This window comes from Dendropsophus ebraccatus, unplaced genomic scaffold (assembly GCF_027789765.1).
Source record: "Dendropsophus ebraccatus isolate aDenEbr1 unplaced genomic scaffold, aDenEbr1.pat pat_scaffold_425_ctg1, whole genome shotgun sequence".
In the NCBI taxonomy this organism is placed as follows: domain Eukaryota; kingdom Metazoa; phylum Chordata; class Amphibia; order Anura; family Hylidae; genus Dendropsophus; species Dendropsophus ebraccatus.
The window spans coordinates 55,001-72,500 of NW_027210037.1; positions in this window are offsets into that span (position 1 = coordinate 55,001).

A 17,500-nucleotide genomic window follows, 5' to 3' on the forward strand; every position below is an offset into this window, starting at 1 on the left:
GGCGCTCTCCTCTCCCCGGGCTTCTGGTGACTCTTGCCGGATGCCGAGAGCCTCCAAGTCCCGCCGGCGGGGACCGGAGCGGCGCGCTCGGCTCGCCCGGCCAGGGTGAGCCTCCGCCGGCTACAGCCTAGCGCCGCTCCCCGGCTGCGGGTACCGGAGCGGCGCTCTTCTCTCCCCGGGTGACTCGCCGGACCCGGAGCCTCCAAGAGCGCTCGGCGGGGACCGGCGGCCTCTTCGGCCCCGGGCCTCTGGGCCCGCCGGATGGTGAGAGCCCGCCGGCGGCGGGTACCGGAGCGGGCTCTTCTCTCCCCGGGCTTCTGGTGACTCCCGCCGGATGCCAAGAGCCTCCAAGTCCCGCCGGCGGGGACCGGAGCGGGCGCGCTTGGCAGCCCGGCCGCGGTGGCCTCCGCCGGCTACCGCATGCCGCCGCTCCCCGCTGGATGTTACCGGAGCGGCCGCTTTTTCGTGTCCGGGCGGGAGGCTCGGCTGCCCGTGCACTCACAGTCCCGCCGGCCTCACGGGCGCGCGCCATGCCCGGCCGTGAGCCTCCGCCGGACCGGCCGCCGGTCCCCGCTGGATGTTACCGGAGCGGCGCTTTTTCGTGTCCGGGCTCGTGGAGGCTCCAGACGGCTGCCCGTGCACTCCCAGTCCCGCCGGCGGGGACCGGAGCGGGCGCGCTCGGCGTGCCCGGCCGTGGTGAGCCTCCGCCGGCTACCGCATAGCGCCGCGCCCCGCTGAAACCTACCGGAGCGGCGCTCTTCTCTCCCCGGGCTTAGGAGCACCCTAGCCCGCATCCAAGGGCTTCCAGGGACCGCTGGGGAGAACCGGGACGGACCCGGACTCGTATCCGACGTTGGTGCACCCTCGCCCGGATCCGAGGGCGTCCAGGGACCGCTGGGGAGAACCGGGACGGACACTGACTCGTATCCGACTTTGGTGCACCCTCGCCCGCATCCGAGGGCGTCCAGGGACCGCTGGGGAGAACCGGGACGGACCCGGACTCGTATCCGACTTTGGTGCACCCTCGCCCGCATCCGAGGGCGTCCGGGGACCGCTGGGGAGAACCGGGAGGGACACTGACTCGTATCCGACTTTTAATGCACCTTAGCCCGCATCCGATGGCCTCCGGGGACCGCTAGGGTGGACGCCCGTCCCCTAGAGTAGGGCTGGCGGTGGCGGAAACGAGGTCTGTCGCCGAGGTCACCGCCCCCGTTTTAGCGGCACGTGGCAGAAATTTGGCCGGGATCGTGGAACTCCGGTCCGGCTGAAGCGTTCAAATCCGACCTCATTCCGGTTCTCTGACCGGGAGCTCCTCGAGGCTTTAGTCCGGGTCGGAGTTCCATGACCCCGGACGCGAGTGCCCCCGACAAGCCGGACCCCGAATAGACTCTGCTGGAGCCCGGGATCGGCTACAGCCCGGCGCCCGCTCCTCCGGTCCGGGACGGACACTGACTCGTACCCGACGTTGGTGCACCCTCGCCCGCATCCAAGGGCGTCCAGGGACCGCTGGGGAGAACCGGGACGGACCCGGACTCGTATCCGACGTTGGTGCACCCTCGCCCGGATCCGAGGGCGTCCAGGGACCGCTGGGGAGAACCGGGACGGACCCGGACTTGTATCCGACTTTGGTGCACCCTGGCCCGCATCCAAGGGCCTCCAGGGACCGCTAGGGAGAACCGGACAAGACCCGGACTTGTATCCGACTTTGGTGCACCCTGGCCCGCATCAAGGGCCTCCAGGGACCGCTAGGGAGAACCGGACCGGACCCGGACTCGTATCCGACTTTGGTGCACCCTCGCCCGCCTCCGAGGGCGTCCAGGGACCGCTGGGGAGAACCGGGACGGACACTGACTCGACTCCACCTGGCCCGCGTCCAGGGCGCAAGAGAGGGCGTCCTCCTCCGGGACGGACCTGACACCCTGACCTCGCACCTCGACCGCTGGTGAGAACCGGGACGGACCCGACGGTATCCGGACTTGGGCATCCCCGGGACGCACCCAACCCGCATCCAGGGGACAGGGCGTAGGGAGAACCGGACAAGACCCGGACTTGTATCCGTGGGACCTGGACCTGATTGGCCCCTCCAGGGACCGCCGGGAGAACCGGACCGGACCCGGACTCGTATCCGACTTTGGTGCACCCTCGCCCGCCTCCGAGGGCGTCCAGGGACCGCTGGGGAGAACCGGGACGGACACTGACTCGTATCCGACTTTGGTGCACCCTGGCCCGCATCCGAGGGCGTCCAGGGACCGCTGGGGAGAACCGGGACGGACACTGACTCGTACCCGACTTTGGTGCACCCTGGCCCGCATCCGAGGGCGTCCGGGGACCGCTGGGGAGAACCGGGACGGACACTGACTCGTATCCGACTTTGGCGCACCCTCGCCCGCATCCGAGGGCGTCCAGGGACCGCTGGGGAGAACCGGGACGGACACTGACTCGTATCCGACTTTTAATGCACCTTAGCCCGCATCCGATGGCCTCCGGGGACCGCCGGGGGGGACGCCCGTCCCTTAGAGTAGGGCTGGCGGTGGCGGAAACGAGGTCTGGCGTCGAGTGTCACCGCCCCCGTTTTAGCGGGACGTCGCCGGAATGTGGCCGGGCTCCTGGAACTCCGGCCCGGGTAAAGCGGTCAAATCCGACCTCATTCCGGTTCTCTGACCGGGAGCTCCTCGCGGCTTTAGTCCGTGCCGGAGTTCCAGGAGCCCGGCCGCGGGTGCCTCTCACACACCGGTCCCCGCAACGGCCCTTCCGGAGCCCCGAGGCGGCCCGGCCCCGCGCCGGCGCCCGGTCCCCCGGCCCGGTTCTCGCCCCGGGACCTGCCGGGGAGCCGTGCCCGGGCCGGAGTTCCAGGACGCCGGCGTGGGGACCCCGCCATCCACCGGTTCCCGTTCCCGATCTCCCGGGCCCCGAGTCGGCCCGGCCCCGCCCGCCGCCCGTTCCCCCGGCCCGGTTCTCGCCCCGGGAGCTGCCGGGGAGCCGTGCCCGGGCCGGCGTTCCAGGAGCCCGGCGTGGGGACCCCGCCATCCACCGGTTCCCGTTCCCGATCTCCCGGAGCCCCGAGTCGGCCCGGCCCCGCGCCGCCGCCCGTTCCCCCGGCCCGGTTCTCCCCCCGGGAGCTGCCGGGGAGCTGGCAGGGCTGGGGAGGGCCCGGCGTGGGGACCCGCCATCCACCGGTTCCCGTTCCCGATCTCCGGAGCACCGAGGCGGCCGGCCCCGGCGCCGCCGCCCGGTCCCCCGGCTGGTTCTTGGAGCCGGGAGCCCGGGGAGCTGTGCCCGGGCCGGAGTTCCAGGACCCCGCATCCCCGCCGTTCCCGATCTCCCGGAGCCCCGAGGAGCCCCGGCCCGGCCCGGCCCGGCCGCCCCCGGCCCGGTTCCGGCCCGGTTCCCCCCCGAGGTGCCCGGGGGCTCTCCCCGGCCGGGGAGGAGGCCGGCGTCGGAGAAAGAAGTCAACGGCGGCCGAATGGGTGCCCGCGGCTCCCCCCGGCGCCGGCCAATCCGGCCCCGCCGGCGGGTGGTTCGACCCGGCCAATCGCGGCTCACTGCCCCGGAGCGGCCGGGAGTCGCCGCTGGGCCCGTAACACAGCGCCATCTGCTGCGGAGATTGTAAAATACAAGATGCATTCTGGAACGGATAAAATGCATACACCGCTTGTTCCTTGTTGAAGCCAAACAAAGTTAGGCGGCATCGAATGTGTGTGTGTTTACCTGACTTGCATTTGTCCTTGTCCAAATAAAATAATAATAAAATAAATGTTAAAGAGTCGAGCTGAGGCGAGGCAATACACTCCAGCATAAACATGGGCTGTCGAGCTGCAGCCAGGTCCTAGCCTGGAACGCTGTAGCGTGGCAGCTAAGGCACGGCAGCGTAGGCGATGGCAGCTTAGGCGATGGCGGCACCGTAGGTGACGCCATCGCTAAGCTGCCATCGCCTACGCTGCCACCTCCTACGCCAGTTCCTAATACGACCAAAAGGCCTCACGCCCCTCGGCCCTACGCGCCAACTGACGTCGAATTCTACGCGGAACCGCCTGGGGACGACTGTTAAGGCCCCCCCCCCCCCGCCAGAATCCCGCCACACAGGACGACTATTAAGCCCCTCAGCGAGCACACCACCCCCGCCAAATCCGGCAGGGCCACGTTCCTCACGGCCCACTTCCTGCCCGGCGAGTAGCCAGCGACCACATTACCTCCCCATTTTGTCCCGGAAGGCACCGAGTCCGTGACTATTAAGCCCCTCAGCGAGTACACCACCCCCCGAGTATCCCGCCACACAGGACGACTTGTCTCCCCGCCTAGCAGAGCACCCAGGAGGCGCAGTTGCACATTACCCTGCCCCCGGACGGGATCGAGGACGACTATTAAGCCCCCCTCCTGTGACCGCTCACAGACGGGGAGAAATCCGAGGGGTGAGCTGGGGGGTTTTAAGCCCCCTCCCGCGGCCAAAGTTCCCCCCACCTGCTGACCGCCGGTTATTACCCTGGGCCATTACAGGGGCCATGACTGCAGGCGGTACCGAAGGGGAAAAGACCCGGGACAGGGGGGCAGGTCCGCCTGGCCTGCAGACGGACGCCTGTCTCGGGCCCCCTCACCTCGCGCCCCCTTCCACTACCTGCCACGGGCCTCCATATCCGCCCCCGGACATTCCCCCTGCTATTGCTTATATTTCCATTCACTAAGCCAGGGCTGGGACTAAAAACCAAAGTTGCTGGTCTTAGGACATTTTTTATCCTACTTTCCCGGCTCCTGACAGGCCACCTTGTTCACATCACTTGCTGCTGCTGGGCTCCTGCAGGTGGCAACGATGTTGGTGGTGCTTGTGCATGTACTCCGGGGCTCCCCACCCCTTCTGTGTCATCCGGAACCTTTGGTTCATCACTTGTTTCCGGCCGGACAGTGTTCCTTGCCGCACCACCCGAAACCGGAAGTGACGCGGCCGAAACCGGAAGTGACGCGGCCGAAACCGGAAGTGGGCAATGCCGGGTCACTCCCTCACCAAAATCAATGTTGCTTGCTCTGGGGGCTTCGTTTTTACTATGGGCACTCCCCTTTACCACTGGGGACCGCCCCCCAGCGGTTACCTCCTTGGGGAAAACACTTTTCTTGGGGCTGCGGTACTATAGACACTCCCCCCGCCCACAGGGGAGTGTATGCCGACCTGGGGACCGCCCCCTGCCTTCCCCACTGCGCTACTGCTCGGCCGCCCGAGCCCCTCTGCCGACACATGGGGAGTACAATGTACTGTAGCCACACTCCCCCCCCCCTCCTGCAGGGGAGCGCACAATCACTGTTGGCACACACTGGGGGCCGCCCCCCACCTCCATCACGGACCCTGACTCCCGGCCACGCCCCCCACGAGAAGGGGCGTGGCCTGCAGAGCCCGAGCCTCCTGATTGGCCCGGATGCCTTTTGTCTGGCCCTTCTTCCTCCTTGACGTCACTCCCACTGCTGAGAGTGGCGTCCTCCGCCATTTTCACTGCTTTGGCCATGTGCTTTTGTACCCCCTTTCTTTGCTGGACCCGCTCCACTTCAGAAACGGACCCCTGCAGTTTAGGGGACACAGCAGCCCGAATCAGCTTCTCAGCTGATCCAGACTGCTGTGTTACATACACCAACTTGACTTCTTTCCTCACTTTTGTTGTTTTATTTTTCTTTTTCCTCTTTCCTTCATCCCCTGGCAGTTCTTCGCCGAAGGAGAAGCGATCCAGCGCCATGGGGGACTCCTGCATGATTATGGCTTTCATCAAACCACTGGGGAGAAGTCCATCATCACTATCATCTCCATGCGAATCAGGTAATGCCACCTGTTGTGGCTCTATTCTTGCTGACTCTGGGGGGGTGCATGGGGTCACCGGGGTTTCTGGAACAGTTTGGGTGTTGGGGGTGTTGGGGGACACCGGGTTAACTTCACCCTTCCCACCTTCTTCACCCCTGCCCTGCTCCACCTCATCTTCACTGTCCACATCACCGTTCTCCCCACTGCTCTCTCCGCTGCTTACATCTTCACTATCACTCCCCTCACCTCTTCCACTGGAAGCCATCTTCAGGAAGCGATCTTCATTTTGCAGCTTCTCCCTCATTGCACCGCTGCCCTCCAGGATCGCTGCTCTCCTCCTTTCCTTTTCCTCCACCTCACTCTTGAGTGCCTTGACTTTTGCCGAGTAAGCGGCTCTCTTGGTCTTAGAAGAGTTATTTGCCATGTTCCTGGCACATTGCAGCTCTTCCCTTGTTTTCTTGAGCTGCTTCCCCAGCAGCTCATATTCTGAAAACATGGCCGCCATCCTCGAACAGTAGACGGATACGGACTCCGTGCGGCCTCTGTCGCTCCATACCCGCACTTCCTTACTACGTGTCTGGGCCTGGGTTCTTCCCACCGTCGCCACGGGAGAGGGGCCTACATTGCTGCAGACCTCACCAGATTTCTTTGTCCCTCTGGACGGTGTCTTCCCTTGAACGCTGGCCGGCTGCTTCCCTTTTCCACCCCCCGCCGGCCTAGACCGGGGAGTGGAGGCACGATCCTCCATTAGGGCAAGTTGAGGAGAAACTCTCCCCAGGAAACTGCCACCTTCCTGGGGAAAGCAGATGGAATCTTCCCTTGTCTGTTTCTGGTTCTGGTTCAGCAGGAGCTCTCCAACACACGTCTGCTCACCGCGGCTGCTGGCACCAGACTTGCCCTCCAATGGATCCTCGTTAAAGGATTTAAAGTGTACTCATTCCAATTACAGGGCCTCGAAAGAGTCCTGTATTGTTATTTTTCGTCACTACCTCCCCGAGTCGGGAGTGGGTAATTTGCGCGCCTGCTGCCTTCCTTGGATGTGGTAGCCGTTTCTCAGGCTCCCTCTCCGGAATCGAACCCTGATTCCCCGTTACCCGTGGTCACCATGGTAGGCGCAGAAAGTACCATCGAAAGTTGATAGGGCAGACATCCGAATGCGTCGTCGCCGTCACGGGGACGTGCGATCGGCCCGAGGTTATCTAGAGTCGCCAAGGCGGCCGGGGAGAGCGGGGCGGGGGGCGGCTTTTGAGGGCCGCCCGACCCGCCGCCGCCCGGGCCCCCGGATTGGTTTTGGTCTGATAAATGCACGCGTCCCTGGGGGTCAGCGCTCGTCGGCATGTATTAGCTCTAGAATTACCACAGTTATCCAAGGAAACGGGTTGGAGCGATCAAAGGAACCATAACTGATTTAATGAGCCATTCGCAGTTTCACTGTACCGGCCGTGTGTACTTACACGTGCATGGCTTAATCTTTGAGACAAGCATATGCTACTGGCAGGATCAACCAGGTAGGTGCTGTGGAGGCTTGTCCGCCCGCCCGCCCCTCCGCTCGGAAGCCGGAGGGGTGCGAAGGGGGGGACGGGGGCCTCGGCGGGTCGCCGCCCCGGGAGCGAGGAACGGAATGGGGGTGTTGTCGGCGGCGGGACCCGCTCGCACGTCCGCCCCCGGCTCTCCCGGAGGAGAGGCCCGAGGGGAACTCGGCTTCGAAAGGTCCGGGGCACTCGGGTGGGGGGAGGCCGACGAGCCGGGTAGCCGAGGCACCCGGCGTGGCTCTGGTTCGCTCGTGTACAGAGGATGAGGAAGGCGAAGAGGGACCAGCTGCACGCGCCCGGCTTTGGATCGGGGGAGAGGCCCGGGGAATGGGGATGATAGCCGGTAAAGGCGAACCCCAAGGACCCGGCACGGCCTGAGCCTCCCTCGCCGCCACCGCCGCGCTTTCCGCGATGTCCCCACCGCTCTTCCGCAGCCTACGTCCCGGACCCGAGGAGTGGAGGCGAAACCGGAGAGGGACAGCAGGGGCCCGCTGCGCGCACTCGGCCTTCGGACGGATCCGGCGCCGCTGCGCTTCCTGCGAGCGTCGAGACTCCCCTGGAAGGGGGGGTCCACTGCCGCACTCTTCCGGGCCTAGCCACAGCCCGTCGGGGGTTCCGGGGATGGGAGGGTGCATGGCCTCCCGCCTGGGTTCGGAGCCAAGACCGAGAAGGCCGACGGGGGGCCCGCTGCGCGCACTGGGCTTCGGTTCGGGGAGAGGCCGGGGGAATGGGGGATTATAAGCCCGTTTTGGGCGAACCCCAAGGACCCGTCGCGGCCTGAGCCTCCCGCGCCGTCGCCGCTGCGCTTCCTGCGGGCGTCGACACCACCCCCGACCCCGCGAAGGGTAGGGGGGGTCCCCGCCGCTCTTCCCGGCCTATCGTCGGCCGGCCCGCCGTCGGCCTGCCGGAGTTCTTTGGGCCGCCTCGAACGGAGAAGGGTGAGCGCGGCCCGCGGTGGGGGTGTCATCGTCGGAGGCTACGTTTGGGGAGTCGAATGTGAGAGGCCGTCGCGGGGCTTGCCGGCGCGCTGCTCCGGAGAGGGGTGGGAAGCCCAGACCCTCGTCAGGGTCCGGGTCCGAGCCGCCGTCTCCGAAGGCTCCGCCGGCCGTCCCGGTCGGGAGAGGGCACCTCGATCTCGGATCTCGGATCTCGGCAAGCTCACCGGTGGAGGGAGGCGTAGTGGGCGGTCAGGGAGGGGGCCCGCGACCCACCCGGGGTGGGATATCGCGCGACCTTCCGGGCCCGTCGGGCGGGGACCGGGGTCCCCGGGGGCGCTGATCCGGGAGAGGGGAGGGAGACCCGCTCGCCTATGCCGGCACGGACTCCAAAGCCCGGCCGAGCGAGGGGTCTCTCCCCACCGGATGCCCCGTTGCCTTATCGATCGGGAGGACGTATGTAGCAAGGTTTCATAGCTCTTTCTCTGGCTCCTTTCCAAGTCCGGCGGCGCGGTAATCTAGTGGGGAGTCCCGCGACCGGAGCAGGCTAGCGGGTGGGAAAAGTGTGCCTCCGCGGTCCCCGTCCTTCTCCCGCCGCCGCCGCCGCCGCCTTGGGGTAAAAAAAAGAAAAAAAAAAAAAAGAGACAAAGTCGGAAAGCTCCAGGACTTTGAGCGGCGATCCCTCTGTCCTTCTGCCGGCCTAGGCTTTCCACGTCGCGGCGTCCCTGAGAGAGGCTTGCCTACGCCTCTCTCACGGTTCTTCCGCGTGGTGGCGGAAACGAGGTCTTGCGAGGAGCGTCACCACCCCCATTTCTACGGCAGCTCCCTCGCATCCCTGCCGACTTCCTGGAACTCCGGGTCGGATCTGGCGTTCAAATCCGACCTCATTCCGGAGGTCTGCGGGTCCCTTTCCCCACTTTTCCCGCCGGCGGCGCTCCGAGGACCTCGGCCTGGGGTGGGGGGAAGGGCCGGTCCCGCACCTCCGGGGCTCTGGAGAGGGGACACCCGTCTGAACAGCTTCACTGAGCCCCGAGGATCCCCGCGGGGGCTCCCGATGTCGCCCGCCGGCTTCCCGAGGCCGCCGTGTCTCGGGTGCCGGGCTGGGCGCACCCTCGCCCGGCCGCGGCGGGGCACCGACGCCCGGCTCCCGCCGCCTCCTCCTCCTCCTCCTCCTCCGCGGACCTCAGCCCAAGAAAAATGACAAAGTCCGGGAGCTCCGGCGGGGAGAGCGGGACGGCTTGGTCTCTGGTGCCGGGGCAGGATGAACCCTTGCCCGGGCGCGACGGGGAACCTCCGCCCGCTGCCCGGCTCCGCTGGGGAACCGGAGCGGCGCTCTTGGCCTTGCGGGCCTGCGGTGAGCCTTCGCCGGCTACCGCTTTGCGCCGCTCCCCGTCGCCGGGTACCGGAGCGGCGCTCTTCTCTCCCCGGGCTTCTGGTGACTCTTGCCGGATGCCGAGAGCCTCCAAGTCCCGCCGGCGGGGACCGGAGCGGCGCGCGCGGCTCGCCCGGCCAGGGTGAGCCTCCGCCGGCTACAGCCTAGCGCCGCTCCCCGGCTGCGGGTACCGGAGCGGCGCTCTTCTCTCCCCGGGCCTCTGGTGACTCCCGCCGGATGCCAAGAGCCTCCAAGTCCCGCCGGCGGGGACCGGAGCGGGCGCGCTCGGCCTGCCCGGCCGTGGTGAGCCTCCGCCGGCTACCGCATGCGCCGCTCCCCGGCTGCGGGTACCGGAGCGGCGCTCTTCTCTCCCCGGGCCTCTGGTGACTCCCGCCGGATGCCAAGAGCCTCCAAGTCCCGCCGGCGGGGACCGGAGCGGGCGCGCTCGGTTTGCCCGCCTAGGGTGAGCCTCCGCCGGCTACCGCCAAGCGCCGCTCCCCGGCGGCGGGTACCGGAGCGGCGCTCTTCTCTCCCCGGGCCTCTGGTGACTCCCTGCCGGATGCCGAAGAGCCTCCAAGTCCCGCCGGCGGGGACCGGAGAGGCGCGCTCGGCTTGCCCGCCTAGGGTGAGCCTCCGCCGGCTACCGCCAAGCGCCGCTCCCCGGCTGCGGGTACCGGAGCGGCGCTCTTCTCTCCCCGGGCCTCTGGTGACTCCCGCCGGATGCCAAGAGCCTCCAAGTCCCGCCGGCGGGGACCGGAGCGGGCGCGCTCGGCATGCCCGGCCGTGGTGAGCCTCCGCCGGCTACAGCCTAGCGCCGCTCCCCGGCGGCGGGTACCGGAGCGGCGCTCTTCTCTCCCCGGGCCTCTGGTGACTCCCGCCGGATGCCAAGAGCCTCCAAGTCCCGCCGGCGGGGACCGGAGAGGCGCGCTCGGCTTGCCCGCCTAGGGTGAGCCTCCGCCGGCTACCGCCAAGCGCCGCTCCCCGGCTGCGGGTACCGGAGCGGCGCTCTTCTCTCCCCGGGCCTCTGGTGACTCTTGCCGGATGCCGAGAGCCTCCGAGTCGCGCCGGCGGGGACCGGAGAGGCGCGCTCGGCTTGCCCGCCTAGGGTGAGCCTCCGCCGGCTACCGCCAAGCGCCGCTCCCCGGCGGCGGGTACCGGAGCGGCGCTCTTCTCTCCCCGGGCCTCTGGTGACTCCCGCCGGATGCCAAGAGCCTCCGAGTCCCGCCGGCGGGGACCGGAGAGGCGCGCTCGGCTTGCCCGCCTAGGGTGAGCCTCCGCCGGCTACCGCCAAGCGCCGCTCCCCGGCGGCGGGTACCGGAGCGGCGCTCTTCTCTCCCCGGGCCTCTGGTGACTCCCGCCGGATGCCAAGAGCCTCCGAGTCGCGCCGGCGGGGACCGGAGAGGCGCGCTCGGCTTGCCCGCCTAGGGTGAGCCTCCGCCGGCTACCGCCAAGCGCCGCTCCCCGGCGGCGGGTACCGGAGCGGCGCTCTTCTCTCCCCGGGCCTCTGGTGACTCCCGCCGGATGCCAAGAGCCTCCGAGTCCCGCCGGCGGGGACCGGAGCGGCGCGCTCGGCTTGCCCGCCTAGGGTGAGCCTCCGCCGGCTACCGCCACGCGCCGCTCCCCGGCGGCGGGTACCGGAGCGGCGCTCTTCTCTCCCCGGGCCTCTGGTGACTCCCGCCGGATGCCAAGAGCCTCCGAGTCCCGCCGGCGGGGACCGGAGCGGCGCTCTTCTCTCCCCGGGCCTTCTGGTGAGCCTCCCGCCGGATGCCAAGAGCCTCCAAGTCCCGGCGGCGGGGACCGGAGCGGCGCTCTTCTCTCCCCGGGCTTCTGGTGGACTCCCGCCGGATGCAAGAGCCTCCAAGTCCCGCCGGCGGGGACCGGAGCGGCGCTCTTCTCTCCCCGGGCTTCTGTGACTCCCGCCGGATGCCAAGAGCCTCCAAGTCCGCCGGCGGGGACCGGAAGCGGCGCCTCTTCTCTCCCGGGCTTCTGTGACTCCCGCCGGATGCCAAGAGCCTCCACGTCCCGGCGGCGGGGACCGGAGCGGCGCTCTCTCTCCCCGGGCTTCTGGTGACTCCCGCCGGATGCCAAGAGCCTCCAAGTCCCGCCGGCGGGGACCGGAGCGGCGCTCTTCTCTCCCCGGGCTTCTGGTGACTCCCGCCGGATGCCAAGAGCCTCCAAGTCCCGCCGGCGGGGACCGGAGCGGCGCTCTTCTCTCCCCGGGCTTCTGGTGACTCCCGCCGGATGCCAAGAGCCTCCAAGTCCCGCCGGCGGGGACCGGAGCGGCGCTCTTCTCTCCCCGGGCTTCTGGTGACTCCCGCCGGATGCCAAGAGCCTCCAAGTCCCGCCGGCGGGGACCGGAGCGGCGCTCTTCTCTCCCCGGGCTTCTGGTGACTCCCGCCGGATGCCAAGAGCCTCCAAGTCCCGCCGGCGGGTACCGGAGAGGCGGGTACCGGAGCGGCGCTCTTCTCTCCCCGGGCTTCTGGTGACTCCCGCCGGATGCCAAGAGCCTCCGAAGTCCCGCCGGCGGGGACCGGAGCGGCGCTCTTCTCCCCCCCGGGCTTCTGGTGACTCCCGCCGGATGCCAAGAGCCTCCAAGTCCCGGCGGCGGGGACCGGAGCGGCGCTCTTCTCTCCCCGGGCTTCTGGTGACTCCCGCCGGATGCCAAGAGCCTCCAAGTCCCGCCGGCGGGGACCGGAGCGGGCGCGCTCGGCATGCCCGGCCGCGGTGAGCCTCCGCCGGCTACCGCATGCCGCCGCTCCCCGCTGGATGGTACCGGAGCGGCGCTTTTTTGTGTCCGGGCTCGTGGAGGCTCCAGACGGCTGCCCCTGCACTCACAGTCCCGCCGGCGGGGACCGGAGCGGGCGCGCTCGGCGTGCCCGGCCGTGGTGAGCCTCCGCCGGCTACCGCATAGCGCCGCGCCCCGCTGAAACCTACCGGAGCGGCGCTCTTCTCTCCCCGGGCTTAGGAGCACCCTAGCCCGCATCCAAGGGCTTCCAGGGACCGCTGGGGAGAACCGGGACGGACCCGGACTCGTATCCGTCTTTGGTGCACCCTCGCCCGCATCCAAGGGCGTCCAGGGACCGCTGGGGAGAACCGGGACGGACACTGAATTGTATCCGACTTTGATGCACCCTCGCCCGCATCCAAGGGCGTCCAGGGACCGCTGGGGAGAACCGGACCGGACCCGGACTCGTAACCGACTTTGGTGCACCCTAGCCCGCATCCAAGGGCATTATGGAACCGCTGGGGAGAACCGGACCGGACCCGGACTTGTATCCGACTTTGGTGCACCCTGGCCCGCATCCAAGGGCCTCCAGGGACCGCTAGGGAGAACCGGACAAGACCCGGACTTGTATCCGACTTTGGTGCACCCTGGCCCGCATCCAAGGGCCTCCAGGGACCGCTAGGGAGAACCGGACCGGACCCGGACTCGTATCCGACTTTGGTGCACCCTCGCCCGCATCCGAGGGCGTCCAGGGACCGCTGGGGAGAACCGGGACGGACACTGACTCGTACCCGACTTTAGCGCACCCTCGCCCGCATCCGAGGGCGTCCAGGGACCGCTGGGGAGAACCGGGACGGACACTGACTCGTACCCGACTTTGGTGCACCCTCGCCCGCATCCAAGGGCGTCCAGGGACCGCTGGGGAGAACCGGGACGGACACTGACTCGTACCCGACTTTGGTGCACCCTCGCCCGCATCCAAGGGCGTCCAGGGACCGCTGGGGAGAACCGGGACGGACCCGGACTCGTATCCGACTTTTAATGCACCTTAGCCCGCATCCGATGGCCTCCGAGGACCGCCGGGGGGGACGCCCGTCCCTTAGAGTAGGGCTGGCGGTGGCGGAAACGAGGTCTGGCGTCGAGTGTCACCGCCCCCGTTTTAGCGGGACGTCGCCGGAATGTGGCCGGGCTCCTGGAACTCCGGCCCGGGTAAAGCGTTCAAATCCGACCTCATCCCGGTTCTCTGACCGGGAGCTCCTCGAGGCTTTAGTCCGGGTCGGAGTTCCATGACCCCGGACGCGAGTGCCCCCGACAAGCCGGTCCCCGAAGAGACTCTGCTGGAGCCCGGGATCGGCTCCCCACAGCGCCGGCGCCCGCTCCCCCGGTCCGGGACGGACCCGGACTCGTACCCGACTTTGGTGCACCCTCGCCCGGATCCAAGGGCGTCCAGGGACCGCTGGGGAGAACCGGGACGGACACTGACTTGTATCCGACTTTGGTGCACCCTCGCCCGCATCCAAGGGCGTCCAGGGACCGCTGGGGAGAACCGGGACGGACACTGACTCGTATCCGACTTTGGTGCACCCTGGCCCGCATCCGAGGGCGTCCGGGGACCGCTGGGGAGAACCGGGACGGACCCGGACTTGTATCCGACTTTGGTGCACCCTGGCCCGCATCCAAGGGCCTCCAGGGACCGCTAGGGAGAACCGGACAAGACCCGGACTTGTATCCGACTTTGGTGCACCCTGGCCCGCATCCAAGGGCCTCCAGGGACCGCTAGGGAGAACCGGACCGGACCCGGACTCGTATCCGACTTTGGTGCACCCTCGCCCGCATCCGAGGGCGTCCAGGGACCGCTGGGGAGAACCGGGACGGACACTGACTCGTACCCGACTTTAGTGCACCCTCGCCCGCATCCAAGGGCGTCCAGGGACCGCTGGGGAGAACCGGGACGGACACTGACTCGTACCCGACTTTGGTGCACCCTCGCCCGCATCCAAGGGCGTCCAGGGACCGCTGGGGAGAACCGGGACGGACACTGACTCGTACCCGACTTTGGTGCACCCTCGCCCGCATCCAAGGGCGTCCAGGGACCGCTGGGGAGAACCGGGACGGACCCGGACTCGTATCCGACTTTTAATGCACCTTAGCCCGCATCCGATGGCCTCCGAGGACCGCCGGGGGGGACGCCCGTCCCTTAGAGTAGGGCTGGCGGTGGCGGAAACGAGGTCTGGCGTCGAGTGTCACCGCCCCCGTTTTAGCGGGACGTCGCCGGAATGTGGCCGGGCTCCTGGAACTCCGGCCCGGGTAAAGCGTTCAAATCCGACCTCATCCCGGTTCTCTGACCGGGAGCTCCTCGAGGCTTTAGTCCGGGTCGGAGTTCCATGACCCCGGACGCGAGTGCCCCCGACAAGCCGGTCCCCGAATAGACTCTGCTGGAGCCCGGGATCGGCTCCCCACAGCGCCGGCGCCCGCTCCCCCGGTCCGGGACGGACCCGGACTCGTACCCGACTTTGGTGCACCCTCGCCCGGATCCAAGGGCGTCCAGGGACCGCTGGGGAGAACCGGGACGGACACTGACTTGTATCCGACTTTGGTGCACCCTCGCCCGCATCCAAGGGCGTCCAGGGACCGCTGGGGAGAACCGGGACGGACACTGACTCGTATCCGACTTTGGTGCACCCTGGCCCGCATCCGAGGGCGTCCGGGGACCGCTGGGGAGAACCGGGACGGACACTGACTCGTACCCGACTTTGGCGCACCCTCGCCCGCATCCGAGGGCGTCCAGGGACCGCTGGGGAGAACCGGGACGGACACTGACTCGTACCCGACTTTGGTGCACCCTGGCCCGCATCCGAGGGCGTCCGGGGACCGCTGGGGAGAACCGGGACGGACACTGACTCGTATCCGACTTTGGCGCACCCTCGCCCGCATCCAAGGGCGTCCAGGGACCGCTGGGGAGAACCGGGACGGACCCGGACTCGTATCCGACTTTTAATGCACCTTAGCCCGCATCCGATGGCCTCCGAGGACCGCCGGGGGGGACGCCCGTCCCTTAGAGTAGGGCTGGCGGTGGCGGAAACGAGGTCTGGCGTCGAGTGTCACCGCCCCCGTTTTAGCGGGACGTCGCCGGAATGTGGCCGGGCTCCTGGAACTCCGGCCCGGGTAAAGCGTTCAAATCCGACCTCATCCCGGTTCTCTGACCGGGAGCTCCTCGAGGCTTTAGTCCGGGTCGGAGTTCCATGACCCCGGACGCGAGTGCCCCCGACAAGCCGGTCCCCGAATAGACTCTGCTGGAGCCCGGGATCGGCTCCCCACAGCGCCGGCGCCCGCTCCCCCGGTCCGGGACGGACCCGGACTCGTACCCGACTTTGGTGCACCCTCGCCCGGATCCAAGGGCGTCCAGGGACCGCTGGGGAGAACCGGGACGGACACTGACTTGTATCCGACTTTGGTGCACCCTCGCCCGCATCCAAGGGCGTCCAGGGACCGCTGGGGAGAACCGGGACGGACACTGACTCGTATCCGACTTTGGTGCACCCTGGCCCGCATCCGAGGGCGTCCGGGGACCGCTGGGGAGAACCGGGACGGACCCGGACTTGTATCCGACTTTGGTGCACCCTGGCCCGCATCCAAGGGCCTCCAGGGACCGCTAGGGAGAACCGGACAAGACCCGGACTTGTATCCGACTTTGGTGCACCCTGGCCCGCATCCAAGGGCCTCCAGGGACCGCTAGGGAGAACCGGACCGGACCCGGACTCGTATCCGACTTTGGTGCACCCTCGCCCGCATCCGAGGGCGTCCAGGGACCGCTGGGGAGAACCGGGACGGACACTGACTCGTATCCGACTTTGGTGCACCCTGGCCCGCATCCGAGGGCGTCCGGGGACCGCTGGGGAGAACCGGGACGGACACTGACTCGTACCCGACTTTGGCGCACCCTCGCCCGCATCCGAGGGCGTCCAGGGACCGCTGGGGAGAACCGGGACGGACACTGACTCGTACCCGACTTTGGTGCACCCTGGCCCGCATCCGAGGGCGTCCAGGGACCGCTGGGGAGAACCGGGACGGACACTGACTCGTATCCGACTTTGGTGCACCCTCGCCCGCATCCAAGGGCGTCCAGGGACCGCTGGGGAGAACCGGGACGGACACTGACTCGTATCCGACTTTTAATGCACCTTAGCCCGCATCCGATGGCCTCCGGGGACCGCCGGGGGGGACGCCCGTCCCTTAGAGTAGGGCTGGCGGTGGCGGAAACGAGGTCTGGCGTCGAGTGTCACCGCCCCCGTTTTAGCGGGACGTCGCCGGAATGTGGCCGGGCTCCTGGAACTCCGGCCCGGGTAAAGCGGTCAAATCCGACCTCATTCCGGTTCTCTGACCGGGAGCTCCTCGCGGCTTTAGTCCGTGCCGGAGTTCCAGGAGCCCGGCCGCGGGTGCCTCTCACACACCGGTCCCCGCAACGGCCCTTCCGGAGCCCCGAGGCGGCCCGGCCCCGCGCCGGCGCCCGGTCCCCCGGCCCGGTTCTCCCCCCCCGGGAGCTGCCGGGGAGCTGTGCCCGGGCCGGAGTTCCAGGACGCCGGCGTGGGGACCCCGCCATCCACCGGTTCCCGTTCCCGATCTCCCGGAGCCCCGAGTCGGCCCGGCCCCGCGCCCCCGGCCCGGTTCTCCCCCCCCGGGAGCTGCCGGGGAGCTGTGCCCGGGCCGGAGTTCCAGGACGCCGGCGTGGGGACCCCGCCATCCACCGGTTCCCGTTCCCGATCTCCCGGAGCCCCGAGGCGGCCCGGCCCCGCGCCGCCGCCCGGTCCCCCCGGCCCGGTTCTCGCCCCGGGACCTGCCGGGGAGCTGTGCCCGGGCCGGAGCTCCAGGAGGCCGGCGTCGGGAGAGAAGTTTTCCCCGGCCGAAGCTAACAGTCAACGGCGGCCGCCGGCGGGGCTCCCATTGGCTGCCGCGCCCCGCGCGCCGGCCAATCCCCGCCGCCGGCGGGTGGTTCGAACCGGCCAATCGCGGCTCACTGCCCCGGAGCGGCCGGGAGTCGCCGCTGGGCCCGTAGCACAGCGCCATCTGCTGCGGAAATTGTAAAATGCAAGGGGATGCATTCTGGAACGGATAAAATGCATACACCGCTTGTTCCTTGTTGAAGCCAAACAAAGGTAGGCG